The sequence below is a fragment of the Agrilus planipennis genome, unplaced genomic scaffold, assembly GCF_000699045.2.
Source record: "Agrilus planipennis isolate EAB-ADULT unplaced genomic scaffold, Apla_2.0 scaffold1, whole genome shotgun sequence".
In the NCBI taxonomy this organism is placed as follows: Eukaryota; Metazoa; Arthropoda; class Insecta; order Coleoptera; family Buprestidae; genus Agrilus; species Agrilus planipennis.
The window spans coordinates 4,424,932-4,446,541 of record NW_020442466.1 but is presented as its reverse complement, the minus strand read 5'-3'; the positions used below and the strand labels follow the sequence as shown (position 1 = coordinate 4,446,541).

General features: G+C 35.9%; 1 protein-coding gene across 1 annotated transcript in view; it reads left to right on the top strand.

The window, feature by feature from the left end:
- Positions 1-21,610, top strand: part of LOC108733111 (ras-related protein Rap-1) — a 41,417-nt gene that overhangs the window by 8,681 nt on the left and 11,126 nt on the right. The gene's annotated exons all lie outside the window — the stretch shown is intronic.

Here is a 21,610-nt window from a genome sequence, read left to right as displayed (position 1 = left end):
TTCGTCTCCTATCTTTATATTCGCTCTTTCCCTACTTTTTCTTCCCTTGCATATCAGTATTTTAGTTTTACTTTTATTTATTTTCATACAGTACTGATCTGTCAGTACCGCTTCCATTTTATTTAAAGCTATCTCTAGGTCCTCCTTGCTGGATGCTAATACTGCTATATCATCTGCAAATCTAAGCATACTAATCTTATAATAAAAATAATACAAGTGCAAGAAGTTGAAACAACAAAGCTGATATTTCACTACAAATTACATTTTCTTAACAACCGTCTAGAGTTTGTACGTTATGAACGATAATTTCGCTGTAATATTCGATATCGTTGTGTTACAACCGATAAGAATTACGCATAAAGAAATGCAATTAAATATTTTGCCTCTATAACTGCTATATCGTTATACCAGACGTCACTATAAACGATATAATCTAAGAAAAACCCTCCACATTATTTTTGGCACCCTGTGGAGTAGCCTAGTCAAGAAACTGGATCTTTTCAAATCAAGTAGAGCAAATAAAATCTTTAAAACTAAGAAATCCACAACGTTCGAGGGATTCACCCATTTGCATACAACCAAAAGTCTGCCCCGGGCCTGCACGTATACATATAAAGTTGGCCAGGAAATTTTCCCCGATTTACATAAGCTTTTCCAAGCGCAAACGTAACCAACCCTCCCATCACCGTTCTCTCTCCCCATCGTCATCAAAACCTTACAAAAGCGCTATATTATCAGCACTGTTCCTTTCGAGAATCGGGGTTGGCACTGCCCCGAGATACAGCGACAAATGTTTTGGGAAAACAATAAAAGAAATTCAAAGAAAACAAAATAAGCAAAACAAGGAAAAACAAGAGGGTTTCGCTCACATGTATCATCAAACGTCAATTGTCAAAAGAAAACAAAAACGCAACACAAAGTAAAGGAAACAATAACGATAACTTCCCTTACGTGTGTAATTATCCAAGTTAGATGTTACACTATACAATTAATTTTCCCTGTATTATGTTTTTCAGATAAGAGTTTGAGTTAGGATCATTAAAAAATTAGTTGGCCACATTTACTAAAAGGTATAAGGTTGTAGTTACAGAAGGGTGGAAAATAAGACAAGAAAAAATTTAGGGGATGATCAATTCGGGTTTACCAGAAACAGGAGAAGGTGTGAGTAAAAGTAGCAAAATGTTTCTTGATTTATCGACTATCTAATGTTTCTTGATCTATCGACTATCGAATCGGTTTTAAATGCCCTTATTTTGGAAAGTATGTCGGTATGAAGAGGACGTGCACTTTTATAATAACGAATGGTACGATTTCTCAAAAGCTAATAAATAAAAGAAGAAATTTCCTATCGACGACAGCCAGCGGTGAAATTTATACGCGATGCGGCAATAAATTTCGATGCCGGCGAGGGCAGTAGCCGGAAAACTTAGCCAGCACATTTTGCAGATGGCTTAGCCAAATCGTACACTTCGAAATCGTCAGCAAGCAAGCGAACTAGCAAAGCACTATGATCTAATAAGAACCAAGAACCGTCAACGGCAATGTAGCACAAACCCTAATCATAATAAATGTCAACAATCTCATAAACTGCAAGAGCTAGGACATTTTCGAACAGAACTTTCCCGAAAATAAGTGTATTTATATGGTAGACGTATTGGTAACGTAATGCGAGCACCAGGCAACCCATCGTTCCGCACTCTTTATTGATTCACGTATGTATAATGCCAAGACCTTTAATTTAATACATGGAACATGTACGTACGAACTGAGGAAACCGTATTTCCACCGTGCATTTAAATATATTGCCACATGAATGTAGGCAACTCAACATACATCGTGGCAAAGAAGGTTTCTAGAAGACAAACACTGGATCATTCTAGAACACGGCCAGCCTCTATAAATAGTTGTCGCAAGACCGAGCGGAGTTAGTAGGAGAATCAGAGTTATGTGGTGACCCAAAGCGAAGAAGTAATAGTGAATTGATAACTAATTAATAGTAGAAGTGTTAATTATAGAGCAAATGGTTAAATAAAATGAAATAATAGTGGAAGGAAGGTGTTTGAATACGTGATTATTTCCACCCTTCGTTAACTTTTAAACTGTAACAACTCACACTCTTAAGAAAATAATTTGTCTTTCGTAATGGCTCATGTAAGATAATTAAGGAAATAAAAAGAGGAGGTAATACCTATTTCAATTAAATTTCTACGATTAGAATTCTAATAGTTTTTCCGCCACAAGGAGCGACAAAGTTGACCAATATTATTAAGAACTGAAAAACGTCCGAACAAAATAATTCGAAGTGGTCTGTAGTCTGTCGAAACTGCCACACGCGGATCGCGGAATTATTTTGTTCAATTACGGTAACGTGCCTATCACGTTGAGGTCGGCTAGTTTCAGCAAGTAGATATCCATATATTTAAATGGACCTTGTTGGAGCATACGTAATCCTAAAATGTAGAATCGTACTACAGATGGCGTTTACCGCGCCATTTGTGGTATTTTCTGAAAAACGTCCCATTTTTAATACAATAATCTCAGATTGCCCATCTCGAAATACAAATTTACGTTGGAGTGATTCTTCCTCTTTAATAACAGACTATAAAATCTCTTACTTTTGTTCAACCTTCCGCCGAGAAAGCGGTCCGATTTTCGAGGAGAATATTCAATAAATCACCAACCTGTAATACGCGCAGACACGAACTTTTACTTAACTTTCTTTAAAAGTTTGCCATTTTGTTATCAGCACTCCCGCAACATCACGGCCCGTCCAAAAGTTATAGCATGTAAACTTTGGTAATTTTTCTTACAACGAAGAAATGTCAACCGCAAGTCACTCAGACGTTTCGGCCAAGATAAAGGTGAAACTAACGGCGCTTAAAACAACCATTAGCTTAAAACTCTATTTGTGATAACACCAAAAAAGTAAATTAAATTTTGCCATTTCTAAATCGACACGTAGACTTTTATAACAGTATTAGTATCTAGTAACGAGGAGTTATTAGATATATGAGGTATGAAAATAAAAGTAAAATAAAAACACTGGTATTCAAGAAAAAAAAAATAGGGAAAGAGGGGATATATAAAAAGATAGGAGTAGGGTCGAGACACCTTTAGTAGAAAAAAGTCTCTTCTGTGCTCGCGAACGGTGAATTTAGAAATTCGAAAAAGATTGTTGAAGACGTTTTCTGGAGAACGACGCTGTACGGGTGCGAAGGGTGGACGATGAGCGCAGCGGAAAATAAAATGTTAAAAACGTTAAAAATGTGGTGTTACAAACGACTGTTGAGAATACCGTGCATAGAGAAGGTTAGAAACGAGTAGAATGAGTAGAACAGGGGTCACTATTAAAAAAATAGGAGAGATAGATTGGTATACTTCGTTTACTTTCTGTAGCGATGTGACCTTCAGTTTGACCGGCGCAAAGGAGAAAAGAACAGCACTAGGCCAGAAAAGGAAGGAGACAACTCTCGGCCAAACTCTTCACCATTAAGGAGCGTATAATCCGTACAATACTGCACGGAAAAATTGACCATTCTATCCACTACAATTGCATTGCTCAAATGTGCTGTTATTGGTACAATTTTTACTACTGAAAATATCAACGAGATGTTTATTTATATTTGAAGACATATTAAAGGCTTTAACGCTTGTTTTCGACTCGCACCACTATTCATGATTGAACAAACCTTTTGGCAGGTACTGTATGAAAAAGTATGTTTAATGGACAAGAGTCGAGAGTATAATGAGCTTTTTTCTCCCTACCTACGATTTTGCCAGCGTGCATCCAAGACATTGGAAGGGGCACATCGCTAGAGAAAGTAAATGAGGTACAGTACACCTTCTCAGAGATGACGGGCTAGTTGTAAACCTGTTAGATGCAGGAGCAGGAGTTAAGAGAAATAAAGCGAGATCTAGATTAGTTTTCTGTTCGCAAATAGTTAAGGAAGTTAAGGATGTGGGATGTTCCAATTTTATAGATATGTGAAGATTAACTCAGGATAGGAAAAAATGGAGGTGCATATTTTAGGATTGAAAATCTTATGATGATGATGAACTTCATCAAAGGGTCATCGGTCCTAGGACTGGTTGGACAGGCACCTCCAGCTTGCATTTCTTTCTATCTTGTGTCAATCATCGTATTCCTGAGGGATGTGGGATGTTCCATTTATAGGCAAATGTAAAAATTAGCTCAAGATAGGAAAGAGTTGCGGTACAGTTTTAAATTGATTTATTTTTATTAAAAGCCACTGCACTCTGATTTTATGACTTCCTACTTTCCTGTTCTACGTTTATCTCTCCTACATCCCCTATTTTTTTTTCTATCGATCAACAAAAGAAATTAACTCTGACTTTGATCGGATTTTGACGCTTTATGTGATGTTAGTTTAGTGTTTTATTGACAAAGGCTTTCGCGTATAATGTTTCATCTTTTTACATATTACATTATATATGAATATAAGATCACTAGCGATGGCACGGTGATGTTTCTGAGACAAATCGGGATAGGATTGATGGATCGGGTGTCATTTGGACGTATTACTTTACACACACATAAATATCAAAATATCGTCTAACAGAATTTTTAAAAATCCACAAAATCTACGAAAAATCATAAGAGATAGCTTCCAAGAATTTCTTTGAAAATAAAATACAGTAAAGTGCCCAGCTAGACATACCTGTATACAATTATTATTGAAGAGAGAGGCTGATAGAAAAAGCAACAAGGATACGCAGAGAATAAAAAACAAAAACAAGAAAAAAGAAGCTGTGCTCCACACCAATCCCTAGGGACTCGACTTATGAAAAGTTCTTCCTTTCTTCACAGCGTTAAATGTTTTCAAAATAAAAACAACCGTTTGTTTCGATACGTGAATGCTTTTATGTCTTAATGTATTCCTCGAGGGGTGTTGACTTTGTATATGTACACATACATATAAAGTTATGCGGTGGTAAAACATCTATCGATTATGTTAAGGTCGATCCTCGACATTGGCAAATGCATAACATCTACCACCTTTTTTCTAAAATAAACATACCATAATAACTATTCAAATTAAATGTAGATAAAACATAGGAAATATTTTAGGACTTGAGGGAAATTATGAAATAAAATATAGGTGTTACGTCCCAAAAATTTGGGGTAGTATACATTTGCGAGAAAAATTTTTATTTTCCTTTCCAATCAATTAAATTATAAAAAAATAAAGAAAAGAGATTCAAACATTCGGGGTTATTATTGATGTAATTGTTAATTTCCTGGCAAGACACAAACCCCTAAAGACATCGACCACACCCTCGTTCTACTAAGAACTCAGATTGAAACAAAGGAACCCAAATTCGTCAATAATTTGAAATGAATGTGACAATTTTTCATTGTTGGGATAATTTTGTTGACTACCTAGTAGTATAATTTATTTCTGGCGTCCAGAGATGCTAAAATCCGAACGGGGAAATTGGAACTGCGATAAATTTAATTTCGATTGACGCAAACAAAGCAGAGTTGCCCTGAAAAACCACCCATCGGGTTGTTGCCCGACCATTCACCATTTTCAGTAGTGCTCTCGTTTTATTGGGCAGCGTGGAAAATAAAATCGCAATCGTTTTAATGCCGTCACATAAAATTTTCTCTGTCTCTTTGGGTAGGTACAAGAAAAAGATTTTTCGTTGTTCAGTAGCGAGAAATTCCATTTAACTTCCGAGTCATAAATAATAATCAATAAATGAACTTCGANCATATTAAAGGCTTTAACGCTTGTTTTCGACTCGCACCACTATTCATGATTGAACAAACCTTTTGGCAGGTACTGTATGAAAAAGTATGTTTAATGGACAAGAGTCGAGAGTATAATGAGCTTTTTTCTCCCTACCTACGATTTTGCCAGCGTGCATCCAAGACATTGGAAGGGGCACATCGCTAGAGAAAGTAAATGAGGTACAGTACACCTTCTCAGAGATGACGGGCTAGTTGTAAACCTGTTAGATGCAGGAGCAGGAGTTAAGAGAAATAAAGCGAGATCTAGATTAGTTTTCTGTTCGCAAATAGTTAAGGAAGTTAAGGATGTGGGATGTTCCAATTTTATAGATATGTGAAGATTAACTCAGGATAGGAAAAAATGGAGGTGCATATTTTAGGATTGAAAATCTTATGATGATGATGAACTTCATCAAAGGGTCATTGGTCCGAGGACTGTTTGGACAGGCACATCCAACTTGCATTTCTTTCTATCTTGTGTCAATCATCGTATTCCTGAGGGATGTGGGATGTTCCATTTATAGGCAAATGTAAAAATTAGCTCAAGATAGGAAAGAGTTGCGGTACAGTTTTAAATTGATTTATTTTTATTAAAAGCCACTGCACTCTGATTTTATGACTTCCTACTTTCCTGTTCTACGTTTATCTCTCCTACATCCCCTATTTTTTTTTCTATCGATCAACAAAAGAAATTAACTCTGACTTTGATCGGATTTTGACGCTTTATGTGATGTTAGTTTAGTGTTTTATTGACAAAGGCTTTCGCGTATAATGTTTCATCTTTTTACATATATGAATATAAGATCACTAGCGATGGCACGGTGATGTTTCTGAGACAAATCGGGATAGGATTGATGGATCGGGTGTCATTTGGACGTATTACTTTACACACACATAAATATCAAAATATCGTCTAACAGAATTTTTAAAAATCCACAAAATCTACGAAAAATCATAAGAGATAGCTTCCAAGAATTTCTTTGAAAATAAAATACAGTAAAGTGCCCAGCTAGACATACCTGTATACAATTATTATTGAAGAGCGAGGCTGATAGAAAAAGCAACAAGGATACGCAGAGAATAAAAAACAAAAACAAGAAAAAAGAAGCTGTGCTCCACACCAATCCCTAGGGACTCGACTTATGAAAAGTTCTTCCTTTCTTCACAGCGTTAAATGTTTTCAAAATAAAAACAACCGTTTGTTTCGATACGTGAATGCTTTTATGTCTTAATGTATTCCTCGAGGGGTGTTGACTTTGTATATGTACACATACATATAAAGTTATGCGGTGGTAAAACATCTATCGATTATGTTAAGGTCGATCCTCGACATTGGCAAATGCATAACATCTACCACCTTTTTTCTAAAATAAACATACCATAATAACTATTCAAATTAAATGTAGATAAAACATAGGAAATATTTTAGGACTTGAGGGAAATTATGAAATAAAATATAGGTGTTACGTCCCAAAAATTTGGGGTAGTATACATTTGCGAGAAAAATTTTTATTTTCCTTTCCAATCAATTAAATTATAAAAAAATAAAGAAAAGAGATTCAAACATTCGGGGTTATTATTGATGTAATTGTTAATTTCCTGGCAAGACACAAACCCCTAAAGACATCGACCACACCCTCGTTCTACTAAGAACTCAGATTGAAACAAAGGAACCCAAATTCGTCAATAATTTGAAATGAATGTGACAATTTTTCATTGTTGGGATAATTTTGTTGACTACCTAGTAGTATAATTTATTTCTGGCGTCCAGAGATGCTAAAATCCGAACGGGGAAATTGGAACTGCGATAAATTTAATTTCGATTGACGCAAACAAAGCAGAGTTGCCCTGAAAAACCACCCATCGGGTTGTTGCCCGACCATTCACCATTTTCAGTACTGCTCTCGTTTTATTGGGCAGCGTGGAAAATAAAATCGCAATCGTTTTAATGCCGTCACATAAAATTTTCTCTGTCTCTTTGGGTAGGTACAAGAAAAAGATTTTTCGTTGTTCAGTAGCGAGAAATTCCATTTAACTTCCGAGTCATAAATAATAATCAATAAATGAACTTCGAACTTCACAATTTACAACAAAAATAAGTTGAAAATCCAAGACTAATATGAGAAAAATCACCCTTTTGTTAATTTCTTCAATAATTTTAAATATCCATTACCCACAGTGACTTTTTTCTTTTACAAAATATATGTATTATAAAATAATTCGAAGTGGTCTGTATTCTGTCGAAACTGCCAGACGCGGATCGCGATTTCGATCTTTTTGGCTCTCATCAGCGCCTCACAGGCAGCTTCGACAGAACACAGACCCACTTTTACCTGCTGTCTTAACAGCGCGTTTTAGAAAATACTACAAATGGCGCAGTAAACGCCATCTGTAGCACGATCCTACATTTTAGGATTATGTACTATGCACACGTGAGTCGTGCGACCACTCGTCCCGCACCCTTTTTTAATAAACGTAGAATGCCGATTTAATTTGCAACCCACGAATTGCTGTTGTATTCAAAAGTGTGAAGTTCGAACTTCAACAACGAACCGGGAAAACAAGGACTCTTTGTTCCCGAAACAAACGACAACGAAAATAAAGGGAAAAAGACGATTGTTTTTCTATTTGTATTGGTACGTACACTTTGCCGGAGCGCGTGTTGCAGAAACTGCTTAAAAATGTGTACCATCTGCAACGAATTTTTTTTAAAAGCGTTTAACAGGTTTCTACCTAAGTATGTAGGTACGAATAAGCATACAAAAATAACACGTTATTTTCGTATAGCTACAGGACACAAAAGGATACCAAACATTTTCCACACGTGTGACAAACGCTTGCTAAAGCAGAATGTTTTTAACGTCGCGTCGAGATGTTTTTCATTTGAAATACAGGCTTTCAGGAAATAAGTAAATTACCAGCAGATAATTCAATTAACAGAATTAAAAATTCGTGCAGGTACTTATTTAAATATCTTGGACTCAGTGTTTCGTCTTTTTAATCAATTTTGCCGTTATGTTTCTGCCTGTTCTTTGAGTAGAGAGAGAACTTTTTGTAATCTAATCCCTGGGGTTAATGAGTTTAAGTTTTTACAAAACTCCATCTGATCTTCACCAAGATAAAAAACGGACAGACGGAGACACGAATGATCCTATAGAGTTCCGTTTTTCATTCGGGCGTACGGAACCCTAATCAAGTTAGTTAAAAAGAAACAAGTTCTTCCATACTTTCAAACTGCGAATGTAAATCTGTACGCACAATATTATTTTGTTAAAAGAATTGCCATATTATGTTCAAACCATAGAATTCTTATTAATTTTCCTACTATCTACAAGTAAAGGACTATTTTCTGTATTTTTTTAGGTTTAGTAGTTTCGGAGATAGGCAGGGTGGTCAATTTCACCCATTTTCTTAAATAACTTTACAACTATTCATCTTAAAATTAAAAAAGTGACCCTTACAACAAGCCCTTTCATTCAATATGTCACACGGTACAGTTCGCAAAAGTTTGCTTTTAAAGTTCTTATTACCCCCCCCCCCCCCCCCAAAAGACCTTCACGTTAAAATTAATTTATTTACATCAATGTTTAGGTCACACAAATTCATATGTGTAGTAAATTTCAACTTAATCAGTCCAGGTCGTATAAGGGTTCCGTTCGTAATTCGGACGTACGGAACCCTAAAAGCCATCGGAGACAGTAGAATTTCCATCAGTTAATGTTATCATCATGAATGCCAATGTGGAGTGTTCTGGTTTAGGGGAAATGTAAAAGGTAACTAAAAGTAGGAATTGGTGAATGAACTAAAAATACTATTATTATCTCTGAATTAAGGAATTATATGAACGTCAAGCCAATATTTTGTTTCGTTTAGAACTTGGATACCTCTGACAAACGGACAGACAATCAGTGTTGCTACAACAATAAGATACCATAATCGCGGTTGTTAATAGTTTTGAAATTTACAAAACTTTGCACTGTGTCCTTAAGTCCGATGAACCTTTTGAGTACCTAACCTCAAAAACACTTAAAAAATAAACCTTGCACGTGCAGTATTTTCAATTTTTTCGGCATAAATTTGCCCCGACGCGACGACGATGTATGTACGTACACATATCTATCGATTGGTCGGAGGGTAAGCCCCTATTTTCCACCCTCACCAACGATTACTTGAACGGAAACGGCGGGTGGATCTCCCTCCCTCTCGCCAAAGTCTTCTTTACAAGTGGATGCTTGCCGTTCATTCTACATTGCGTTTCAACGTGTTGCTCATGGAAAAGCGCACGGGAGAGAATGAGAGGCAGACAGATGACTAAGGTCGGACTTGATAGCCCTCTTGGACCCACTGGTCTTTTGTTTAAGCGGAAAAATGATCGTCCTTTTCCAGAAAACTTGAGAAGAGAACTAGCAGCGTAACTAGGCCGACATTAATAGCTCTCTTGTTTTTTTTTTGTTTCGTATCTGCCGGTTTCGTATTTGTGTTAGGTGCCGCGAGAACAGAGCCGAACTGGCTAATTTTCGCCTTAGTGGCTATAAAAATTAGAAGAAAAACACAACAACCTGGTTAAGCCTAATTAATAATCTTCACATTTGAAACCTCATAACCCCATAACCCAAACGCTATAAACCCTATAAACTCCATTTTTAAAACCCCAAAACCTCATAACCAAAACCATTTAAACCTTATAACCCCAGCATTTAAAACCTTACAACCCAATAACCCCCGAATATAAAACCCATAACCTCATGACTCAAATGTTTTAAACCCTATAACACCAGCATTTGAAACCTTACAACCCCACAACATCTGAATGTAAACCCACATAACCTCATAAATCAAGGGTTTTAAAACCCTACAACCCTAGCATTTAAAACCTTACAACCCAATAACCCCCGAATTTAAAACCCCATAACCTCATAACTCAAATGTTTTAAACCCTATAACACTAGCATTTAAAACCTTACAACCCCACACAATCTGAATGTAAAACCACATAACCTCATAACTCAAGGGTTTTAAAACCCTACAACCCTAGCATTTAAAACCTTACAACCCTATAACACCCGAATTAAAAAACCCATAAACTCATAACCCAAATGTTTTAAACCCTATAACACTAGCATTTAAAACTTCACAACCCCACACAATCTGAATGTAAAACCACATAACCTCATAATTCAAACGTTTTAAAACCCTATAACCCCAGCATTTAAAACCTTACAACCCAATAACCCCCCAATTTAAAACCCCATAACCTCATAACTCAAATGTTTTAAACCCTATAACACTGGCATTTAAAACCTTACAACCCCACACAATCTGAATGTAAAACCACATAACCTCATAATTCAAACGTTTTAAAACCCTATAACCCCAGCATATAAAACCTTACAACCCAATAACCCCCCAATTTAAAACCCCATAGCCTCATAACTCAAATGGTTTAAACCCTATAACACTAGCATTTAAAACCCTACAACCTCATAACCCAAGCGCTTTAAACCCTATAACTCCAGCATTTAAAAGCTCTTAACTACATAACCTCCAATTTAAAACCCCTATAGTCTCATAACCCAAGCGTTTTGAACCCTACAACACCCCAAATAAAGCGTTTTACACCCCTATAATTCTTATACCCAAAAACTGATTAAAAATTACAATTTCAGTAACATTAACTACTTAACTGCTTTATCGTAATCATCAAACGAAATATCTTTTGATAGAAAAAAACCAGGAACATTTAACAAATCTTGATTAAGGGTGGATGTTAGCTTAGTTTTTGTAACCTTTAAGAGCGCGAAAGTCCTCTCACATGAAACTTATTAATGCATGACAATATCACCAAGATTATTTAATTTTTTTTTTTGCTTTGGTTCTTAATTTTATTTGGCCGTTTTCGTCCCCACCCCACTGGGAAGTATAACATCACCCTTAACACAACATTTGACTTTTTTTCGTGTCTGTCTACGAATTAATTTTCGCTTTTTTCTCCGTTAACAGTAGGTTTAAGTTTCGTGCTCGATATGAGGAATTTTCCTTTGCGGAAAGTGTTAATTGGTTTAGTTTAGCGTTTACAACAGCCCTTTATCGTTTTTAATTACGCTGACTCAGTCTCCAACGCCATTTTCTGCAAGGATGATAATGATCTTAGTCGAGAAGGAAACCTGCTGTTTTTTTTTAATTACATGGAATTTATAAAAGGTCGCAACATTTAAAATATGTATACAGGGTATTTTTGAGAACGTTAAATAGATGCAGCGAGGTTAAGGTACAAACAAATTGAAAGAAAACCAGACGTTGTAATGCGAAGCCGGCCCTGGGCGTGAACTGGAAACGTACAGAGTTTCGATAACAACTAATCAGCTACAACGATAATAAATGTAAACAGTTTCGGTTAACAATTAATTAAATAACTATTTTGTCCATCCCTGATATTATGCAGTACTATTTAAAATACATATCGACATGGTACTGAGAATAAATAAAAAAGAAAAAATAATATCCTCTGATTTATTAATTAACAGTACGGAAAGTATTTATGAGCGCAAAAACGTCTGGCATTTGGCATACTTCATTTGCAGCGGTCATACACTGGCGTGCAAATCATTAGTGTTCTGCACATTGACCTACTTCTAATGATTTCCACTGTCTGTATTAGACGTTAAAAGAACAAAGGACTACTATAAGGTTGCTGTAATCATTATTCACACTTAATCTTGTCTAACAAACAACAAACAATACATGAGTACAAAAATTAAAAAAAAAAACGATTGAAACAAAAATACACGTATTTGATGTAAATATTTTTACAAAAATCTCAATTTTGTATCTCCGCATGCGCTGAAAAAATACGTATATATGTACCTAGTAAAAAACTCTCGCAATACATCATTCTGATATTATTATATTAAATAATAATATAACGTTATAGGTGTGCGTTTCGAAAATGGCTTCTTGCCGTTAAACCCGAAATATTTTCCATGTTTTTCACAAGGCCGTAAATCATCTGGGCCCGCACATTTCAGACAAGGGGTAGGTGGTGCTAGACGTTAATATCTGGCAGTAATGTTAGCACTAAATTTCATCCAACATGAGCCAGTCGACGATCCTTTTCTTCTCTGTGAAACTATGTCGCCCTTGAGGGAAACCAGGTAGAAATTCAAACATAAAGGAAAATGAGAAATGTCTCACGTTAGCAACTCACGTTGAAGGCCGGGGTTTTAGCGACTTATTTCCTCAATCAACCCGATGTATTTAATTATGTAATTAGAGCTACATTGGGGTAGGAGAAGGAGCAATAAATATTTATTACACTGCCGAATAACCCGAATGAGTTTATTGACAGAACTACTAATGATAGAACACATACAATTAAACAATTAAAAGGATAATTATAGGAGCGGGTCCATATAACTATTTACGCAAAGTTTGCCAGTTACCTGTGTGTGTCAATTCAGACGTGAAACAGTCCTTCAACGTTAAAGGAAAACGAGCTGGCTTTCATCTACGTAGGGTGTATTCAGGAGATTTTTTTTTCCTTTCCACGAAGGTAATAAATAACGAAGTAAGTCGTGAATTCTTACAGATTCGTTACAGATACTTGTCAATTTAGTAGGCCATTGAGAAAGAGCGCTCTTCAAGCCGCGCGCCATCAAGTCAGGCTCAAGAAAAGGGAAAGCGCGATAGGGAAAACGTAAAGAAAACATATCTATCTGGAGCTTTCTTCAATAAAACATTGAAACAATTTTAACACACATGTGTAGTAGAAAGGTATTTCAAATAACAAGCACTTTTATTACAATTTCATTTTTCATCCCTTATAACAATATATAAGAATAAGATAACAAAGGACTACGAAAGTCAATAAGAATTCTCACACATGGAGGGCTAGGCATAGACATATTAGAAGCAGAAACAGGAGTAAAGAGGAGTAGAATTAGACCTAGATTAGATTACTGTTCACAAGTAGCTAAGAATGTGGGATGTTCTAGTTCTAGGGAAGTATCGCTCAGGATAGAAAAGAGTGGGAGGGTGTGACCATCCAGTCTTAAGACTCACGACCTTATGATGATGATGTAACAATTATTTTCTAATTTCTAAATTAACCGTTCGTGAGCATAGAAGTGACTTCTTTTTATTGAAAGCGACTCAACCATAGGCTATCCTATGTTTTATATCCCTACTACTTCTTCAGTCCTGACTTATCTGACTTCCTAGATACCTAAAATCAGCCACTTCTTCTAATTTTTCGTCTCCTATCTTTATATTCGCTCTTTCCCTACTTTTTCTTCCCTTGCATACCAGTATTTTTGTTTATTTTCATAGAGTACTGTTTTGTCAATATCGCATCCATTTTATTTAAAGTTATCTCTAACTCCTTGCTAGATGCTAATACTGCTACATCATCTGCAAATCTAAGCATACTAATCTTTTGCCCCTGTATATCTATCCCTACAGTTGTACTGTCTTTAATGATGTTGATGGCGGCTTCGATGTATAGATTAAAAAGTAGCGGTGACAGTGTGCATCCCTGTCTGACTCCCTTCCTAATATTTACTTCTCTACGTTGCTGCTCCAGCTATACGTATAACTGTCTGTTGCCCTTTATACAAACTAAGTATCACTCTTCTATCTCTGTAACTCATCCCTACATTTTAAAGTGTATTAGAAGAAAATGGTAAGAAAATTAATAATAAAAAGTATTGATACGCAAAAGACGTATAAGTAGGTTAAAACTAATACAAAAGTAGGACACAGGATGATATCCAGTATCCATATCCGATATTTAAATCCAGCTCTGCTATGCTACAGCTAACCAACTTTGAATGTTGACGTTCCATTTTTTACACATAATTAAATTTCAATTACACATCAAAGAGAGCATAATTTTTCGATCGACTTGGTACCTATCATTTGATGCGAAGTACATGATTAGAACTCAATGAGTTATTTAACTTTGAAATCGCCCTTTTATTCAATCACCCCATCGTATTTAAGGGTACTTCGTCATTTTTTATTGTTGTTCTTCGTTTCGCCTTGTGACCCATTTAAAAATTACATTATCAAGATTCAGAATGAATATAATATTCCAACGAAGAAATGAAAAAGCTTTGCGGGTTTTGTGTCAACGCGGAGTGTGCCCTGAAGAACCGCGAGCGAGAAAATTTAAATCCGACATAATGATAAATTGGGTGACATCTGTGTGCCGAGGACTCATTTTCTCCGTGACCTTACCAAAATGTGAACATTTATAACCTGTCGCAGTTAAATATTAACCGTGATATATTATTTATATGATAAAGTGTATCTAATACTGGCACAGGCCGGCCAATTACGCGATAAAGGTATTATCCTTTGAATCGATTATTGCCTGTGGATTTATAACTGTCTGTGATCCCGTATCTTCAAACAGATTAATAAAAAACCAATTCCTATTTTTTTACTCGTCGTAAATATTCCAATACAAACGCAGATAATAAATTAACGTCATGATCTTAATCTGTACAAAGTAGATAATCCTGGTAGGTCATATTTCGTATTTATGTATCCTGTTCTTTAAAGGAAACAAAAGTTTTTTACTATATGTAGAGAACAACAATAAAAAATGACGAATTACCCTTTAAAGGGTGGAAGAACTATTAGGGGAAGATCAATTTGGGTTTAGAAGAAATAGAGGAAAACGGGAGGCCATTCTAGCTGTACGGGTAACAATAGAGAAAACGATAGAAAAAAGAAAGAGGGGTAGATTTAGAAAAAGCTTTTGACAATGTTAAATTGGACAGGATGTTAAATATACTTAAAAATGTAGGGATGAGTTACAAAAATAGAAGAGTGATACTAAATTTGTATAAATATCAACAGGCAGTTATAGAAATGGGGCTGCAACGTAGCGAAGTAAATATTACTAAGGGTGTCTGACGGGGACGTTTTAGGTATCTAGGAAGCCAGATAAGTCAGGACGGAAGGAGTAGCAGGGATATAAAGTCACTAAATTCGAAAAAGTTTGTTAAAGGTGTATGTTTGGAGCACGGTGGTGTACGGGTGCGAAGCATGGACAGTGGGTGCAGCGAAAAACGTTAGAACCGTTGGAAATGTGGTGTTAAAGGCAAATGATGAGGATACCGTGGATAGAGAAGGTTAGAAATGAAGAGGTACTTGAAAGAGTAAGAGAACAGAGGACTCTATGGAAGTCGACAAGAAATAGGCAAGATAGGTTGGTAGGACACCTTCTCAGGCATGAAGGTCTAGTCAGAGACATATTAGAGGCAGAAACGGAAGTTAGGAAGGGTAGAGGTAGACCTAGATTAGATTACTGTTCGCAAATAGTTAAGGATATGGGTTGTTCTAGTTTTAAGGAAATGCGAAGATTAACTCAGGATAGGAAAGAGTGGAGGTACGTGTCCAACCAGTCTTAGGACTGACGACCTTATGATAATGATGATGAGAGTACTTTTGCACATTGCTGTGGAACAGTAACTTAATAAACACCAAAATTCTACAATAAATTTCACTGAATAATACGCATATTTAATAAAACAATTTTCCACCCTTTTATTATCAGTTAAATATTGAAGAGCTTTACTTTTTCATATTCAACAACGGTTATTAATTACCCTGGTGTAAGTCTAGTAAAATGCAGCTATAGCTGGTAATTGTTGTTTCTAAACTTTTACTACGTTATCCCATCTCCTCTTTGTGTGCTTTACTTCACCGGTGGATGCATTAATTTTTATAATAACCTTTGCACCTACCCTGTCATTGTTCGTGCATGACACGGTAAAAATTACCAACATAAATTCAATTTCCGCGAACCCCTTTCAGAATAAAACGAAGAGAAGATTTAAGTGCTGCTGCTTCCACCGCAACTAACCCTTACTACACCTATCATGTACCGGCGGTTAAGTACAAGTGCTTGAAAAGTTCCATTACACCCGGGGCAGTTTCTCAATTTTAAATCCACAAAGTTCTAGCATCACGCCGATGGTTCAGTCTGTGTAACAACACTTTAAACGAAATAATAATTTATTACTGCAAAGGTTTAGAGAAAACTAAAAATAAGTAATCTCTATTGGGATCCGTCGAATGGGAGGAGCCTAAAAACATGGCGCCGATTAGGGAAAATTTATCGTAGTTCCTATAGTGTACCGTGCATTTTCCAAGTTTTTAAATTACGATAAAATGATAAGTATTGACACAATATGTGATTGGGCTGACACAAAGCCTCGGAAAGGAAATTTCGTTGAAGGTGAGCGTGTTTTAAATGCCAATCACATTATCAAATTCGGAAATAACAAATCCGGAAGCTAGCCTTCAAATTTCGTCAAGTTTACTGCCTACTTTTTACAAACTTCGGATTTAAAAAGTGATTCACGTTATATAATTGGTGAGGTGATTCTGGGTGATTTAAGCATTATCATATTAACTTAGATAATTAAACTGGTAGTTGCTCTGAATCAGGGGTAGCAATCTTGCAGTCCGCTTTGATCATTTTTTCGGCTCGCGAGATTCATTGTAGCTTTACAAAATAGATTTATTTTGTAATGGTCAAAGAAGTGGAAAAACCGAGGTGACTAAGAAGCTATTCACCGGTACAGTACCGGTGACAAAAAGCTATTCGCCGGTACCTAGGTAGAAAGAATGCTCTATTGGTGTTGTAAATTGTATCGACATTGAAGTAGAACATTAAGTTCATGCTTCATTTAATTAAACATTTAAATTAATAAAAATTGAATTAAATTTTTACCTTCTACGTGTAAATACCCCTCGCCCTTGTTTTTGACTAAAAATTTAGTATTCAAGTTTATCCGTTGTATACACCCTCTCAATTTTCAAAGAAATTTTTGAATTTTCCGAAAATCTGAATGCCCCATGCTCATTAGTGTTAGAGTTTCGTAAACCATATTAGGGTACCGGTGAATAGCTTCCTAGTCAACGGTACGGTACCGATGAATTTCTTACTAGTCACCGGTACGGTACCGGTTAATTTCTTCTTAGTCACCGGTACGGTACCAGTGAATTTCTTAGTCACCGGTACGGTACCGGCAAAAATATTCTTGGTCATCGGTACGGTACCAGTGAATAGCCTCACCCAAAAATACATTATTTATGCGATCATATATTCAAAAATTAATCGTCAAAATAATAAATAACAATAACTTTGATTTTAAAACCATAATCTTGTGAAAACATGACAAAAATTGCTTGTTATATGAATGATTTTGCAGTTATTAGTTCAAAAAAGTATCTATTGTGAGTCTTAATCTAATAATGAAGATATATCCGCCGCAATATTCAACCCCGATTAAAGAAAAAACTCAAATATGACGTTCTAAAAATGTTAAAAAAAAATATTGAGAACACGTAGTCTACGCTGCTATTAATTGCAGCAGTTCTTGTTGAAATTTCCTTTTCCTTTTAACTTCAAATGACCTTTTCGCAAATCGTTACGACGGATGCTATAGAAATTTATTAAGTTTATTAACCGCAGGAACAGGATCGAAGCCATATTCCACAATCTGTGGAAATAACTTCCAAATTAACTTCGAAAGTTTTAATCGGTTGCCCGACGCGTTTGCTTGCTTTATGATACACCAGGGTGGTAAATTTAAAGGTAACATTGGCATTAGACACAGAACCGAACCAAATGCGATAGATAATGAAAAAGTTACAGAACAATTTTCATATCATGTCAGGTATTTGTCATAAATAAAATATTCATTTCCATTACATATTTAAACTGAATTGTTGACAATAAAATATTAAAAACCTACGACCAATATAGCACCCTTGATATCTGGGTGATCTGCTAATTCATCATAGTCATAGGTAAGCCACAAAATCAGGAAAAACTTACATAAAGTTGGAGTTTCTAAAAATTGTTCAACTGAGAATGGCACCTTGAGTGACGAGACGTGTATTATAGGGTTGTTCGGAAAGTCATTTCGTTTTTTCCCGACAGAGGATTTAATTGTATTCTTTTGCACCCAACTTCACATTTAAGCCGTATAATTTTTATATGCTTTGAGAGCTCATATAGCAAGGCTTGTGTGTGAAAAATTCCAATTAATTCTACGCAGTAGTTTTTGGTTGGTGCCCTTTTAAATATGGAGAGCGATAAGCAGCATTTTCGACATATCTTACTGTTTTACTACAGAAAGGGTAAAAATGCTGTTCAAGCCAGAAAGAAATTGACTGATGTGTATGGAGAAGGTGTGTTGACAGTACGCCAGTGCCAGAACTGGTTCGCTAAATTTCGATCCGGCAATTTTGATGTCGAAGATGCACCACGTTCGGGAAGGCCGGTTGAAGCTGATAAAGACGCGATAAAGGCATTAGTTGATGTGAACCGGCGAATAACAACACGTGAGATCGGATTGAGGTTAAATTTATCAAATTCAACAGTTTATGACCACTTGAAAGGCCTGGGATTATCCTCGAAGCTCGATGTATGGGTTCCCCATGTTCTCACAGAGAGAAATCTGTGTCGCCGCATTGACGTCTGCGATTCGCTTCTCAAACGTCACGAAAATGATCCGTTTTTGAAGCGCATCATCACTGGGGACGAAAAATGGGTTGTATACAACAACGTCAAACGCAAGAGGTCATGGAGCAAAAAAGATGAACCGGCTCAAACCATTTCCAAAGCCGATATTCACCAAAAAAAGGTGATGCTGTCTGTTTGGTGGGATTTTAAAGGAATCGTTTTTTTTGAGCTTTTACCGGATAACACAACGATTAATTCGGAAGTCTACTGTCATCAGCTGGACAAACTGAATGATGCACTTCAACAGAAAAGGTCAGAACTAATCAACAGGAAAGGTGTAGTGTTTCACCAAGACAACGCGAGACCTCACACAAGTTTGGTCACTCGCCAAAAGCTTTTACAGCTTGAATGGGATACAATGCTACACCCACCATATTCTCCAGACCTGGCACCATCGGATTATTATTTGTTCCGGTCACTCCAAAATTTTTTAGACGGTAAAACCTTCACCTCAAATGAGGAGGTCAAAAACCTCCTCGATCAGTTTTTTGCCAGCAAAGACCAAAAATTTTATGAGCGTGGAATTATGCTACTACCAGAAAGATGGCAAAAGGTGTTGGACCAGAACGGTCAATATATAATTTAATAAAGTATTTGTTTATTATACGAAAACTGTCTTTCATTTCCACAAAAAAAAACGAAATGACTTTCCGAACAACCCTATAGATTTCAAAAAATTTTTATGTTACAATAAAAAAGAATCTTTTACCATTTCATATTCCTTTTAAAAACGAGAGAGCTTATTTTCCATACAAAAAAAGTTATTCAATTTTCCTTTCTCAATCAACACAAAACGTAAATTTAAGTTTCTGTTTTAGGAACTTTTACGTTTTAAGTCAACTGCTGATGCCCACCTTCGTTATCATTACCTGAACTCGGCAACAAAAAAAAATTCCAGGGATGAAGAAAACAAAATAAAATGAAAATAAAATTCGAATGTAACATTCAGTAATTTTTACTGGAAGAAATTTGATCTCTCTTTCCTCCAGCACTCATCACATAAACATACATTTATTTCTCATTACATTCGACACGTTTTCTACATATTACTTAAAATGTTGTATACACCCTCTCAATTTTCAAAGAAATTTTTGAATTTTCCGAAAATCTGAATGCCCCATGCTCATTAGTGTTAGAGTTTCGTAAACCATATTAGGGTACCGGTGAATAGCTTCCTAGTCAACGGTACGGTACCGATGAATTTCTTACTAGTCACCGGTACGGTACCGGTTAATTTCTTCTTAGTCACCGGTACGGTACCAGTGAATTTCTTAGTCACCGGTACGGTACCGGCAAAAATATTCTTGGTCATCGGTACGGTACCAGTGAATAGCCTCACCCAAAAATACATTATTTATGCGATCATATATTCAAAAATTAATCGTCAAAATAATAAATAACAATAACTTTGATTTTAAAACCATAATCTTGTGAAAACATGACAAAAATTGCTTGTTATATGAATGATTTTGCAGTTATTAGTTCAAAAAAGTATCTATTGTGAGTCTTAATCTAATAATGAAGATATATCCGCCGCAATATTCAACCCCGATTAAAGAAAAAACTCAAATATGACGTTCTAAAAATGTTAAAAAAAAATATTGAGAACACGTAGTCTACGCTGCTATTAATTGCAGCAGTTCTTGTTGAAATTTCCTTTTCCTTTTAACTTCAAATGACCTTTTCGCAAATCGTTACGACGGATGCTATAGAAATTTATTAAGTTTATTAACCGCAGGAACAGGATCGAAGCCATATTCCACAATCTGTGGAAATAACTTCCAAATTAACTTCGAAAGTTTTAATCGGTTGCCCGACGCGTTTGCTTGCTTTATGATACACCAGGGTGGTAAATTTAAAGGTAACATTGGCATTAGACACAGAACCGAACCAAATGCGATAGATAATGAAAAAGTTACAGAACAATTTTCATATCATGTCAGGTATTTGTCATAAATAAAATATTCATTTCCATTACATATTTAAACTGAATTGTTGACAATAAAATATTAAAAACCTACGACCAATATAGCACCCTTGATATCTGGGTGATCTGCTAATTCATCATAGTCATAGGTAAGCCACAAAATCAGGAAAAACTTACATAAAGTTGGAGTTTCTAAAAATTGTTCAACTGAGAATGGCACCTTGAGTGACGAGACGTGTATTATAGGGTTGTTCGGAAAGTCATTTCGTTTTTTCCCGACAGAGGATTTAATTGTATTCTTTTGCACCCAACTTCACATTTAAGCCGTATAATTTTTATATGCTTTGAGAGCTCATATAGCAAGGCTTGTGTGTGAAAAATTCCA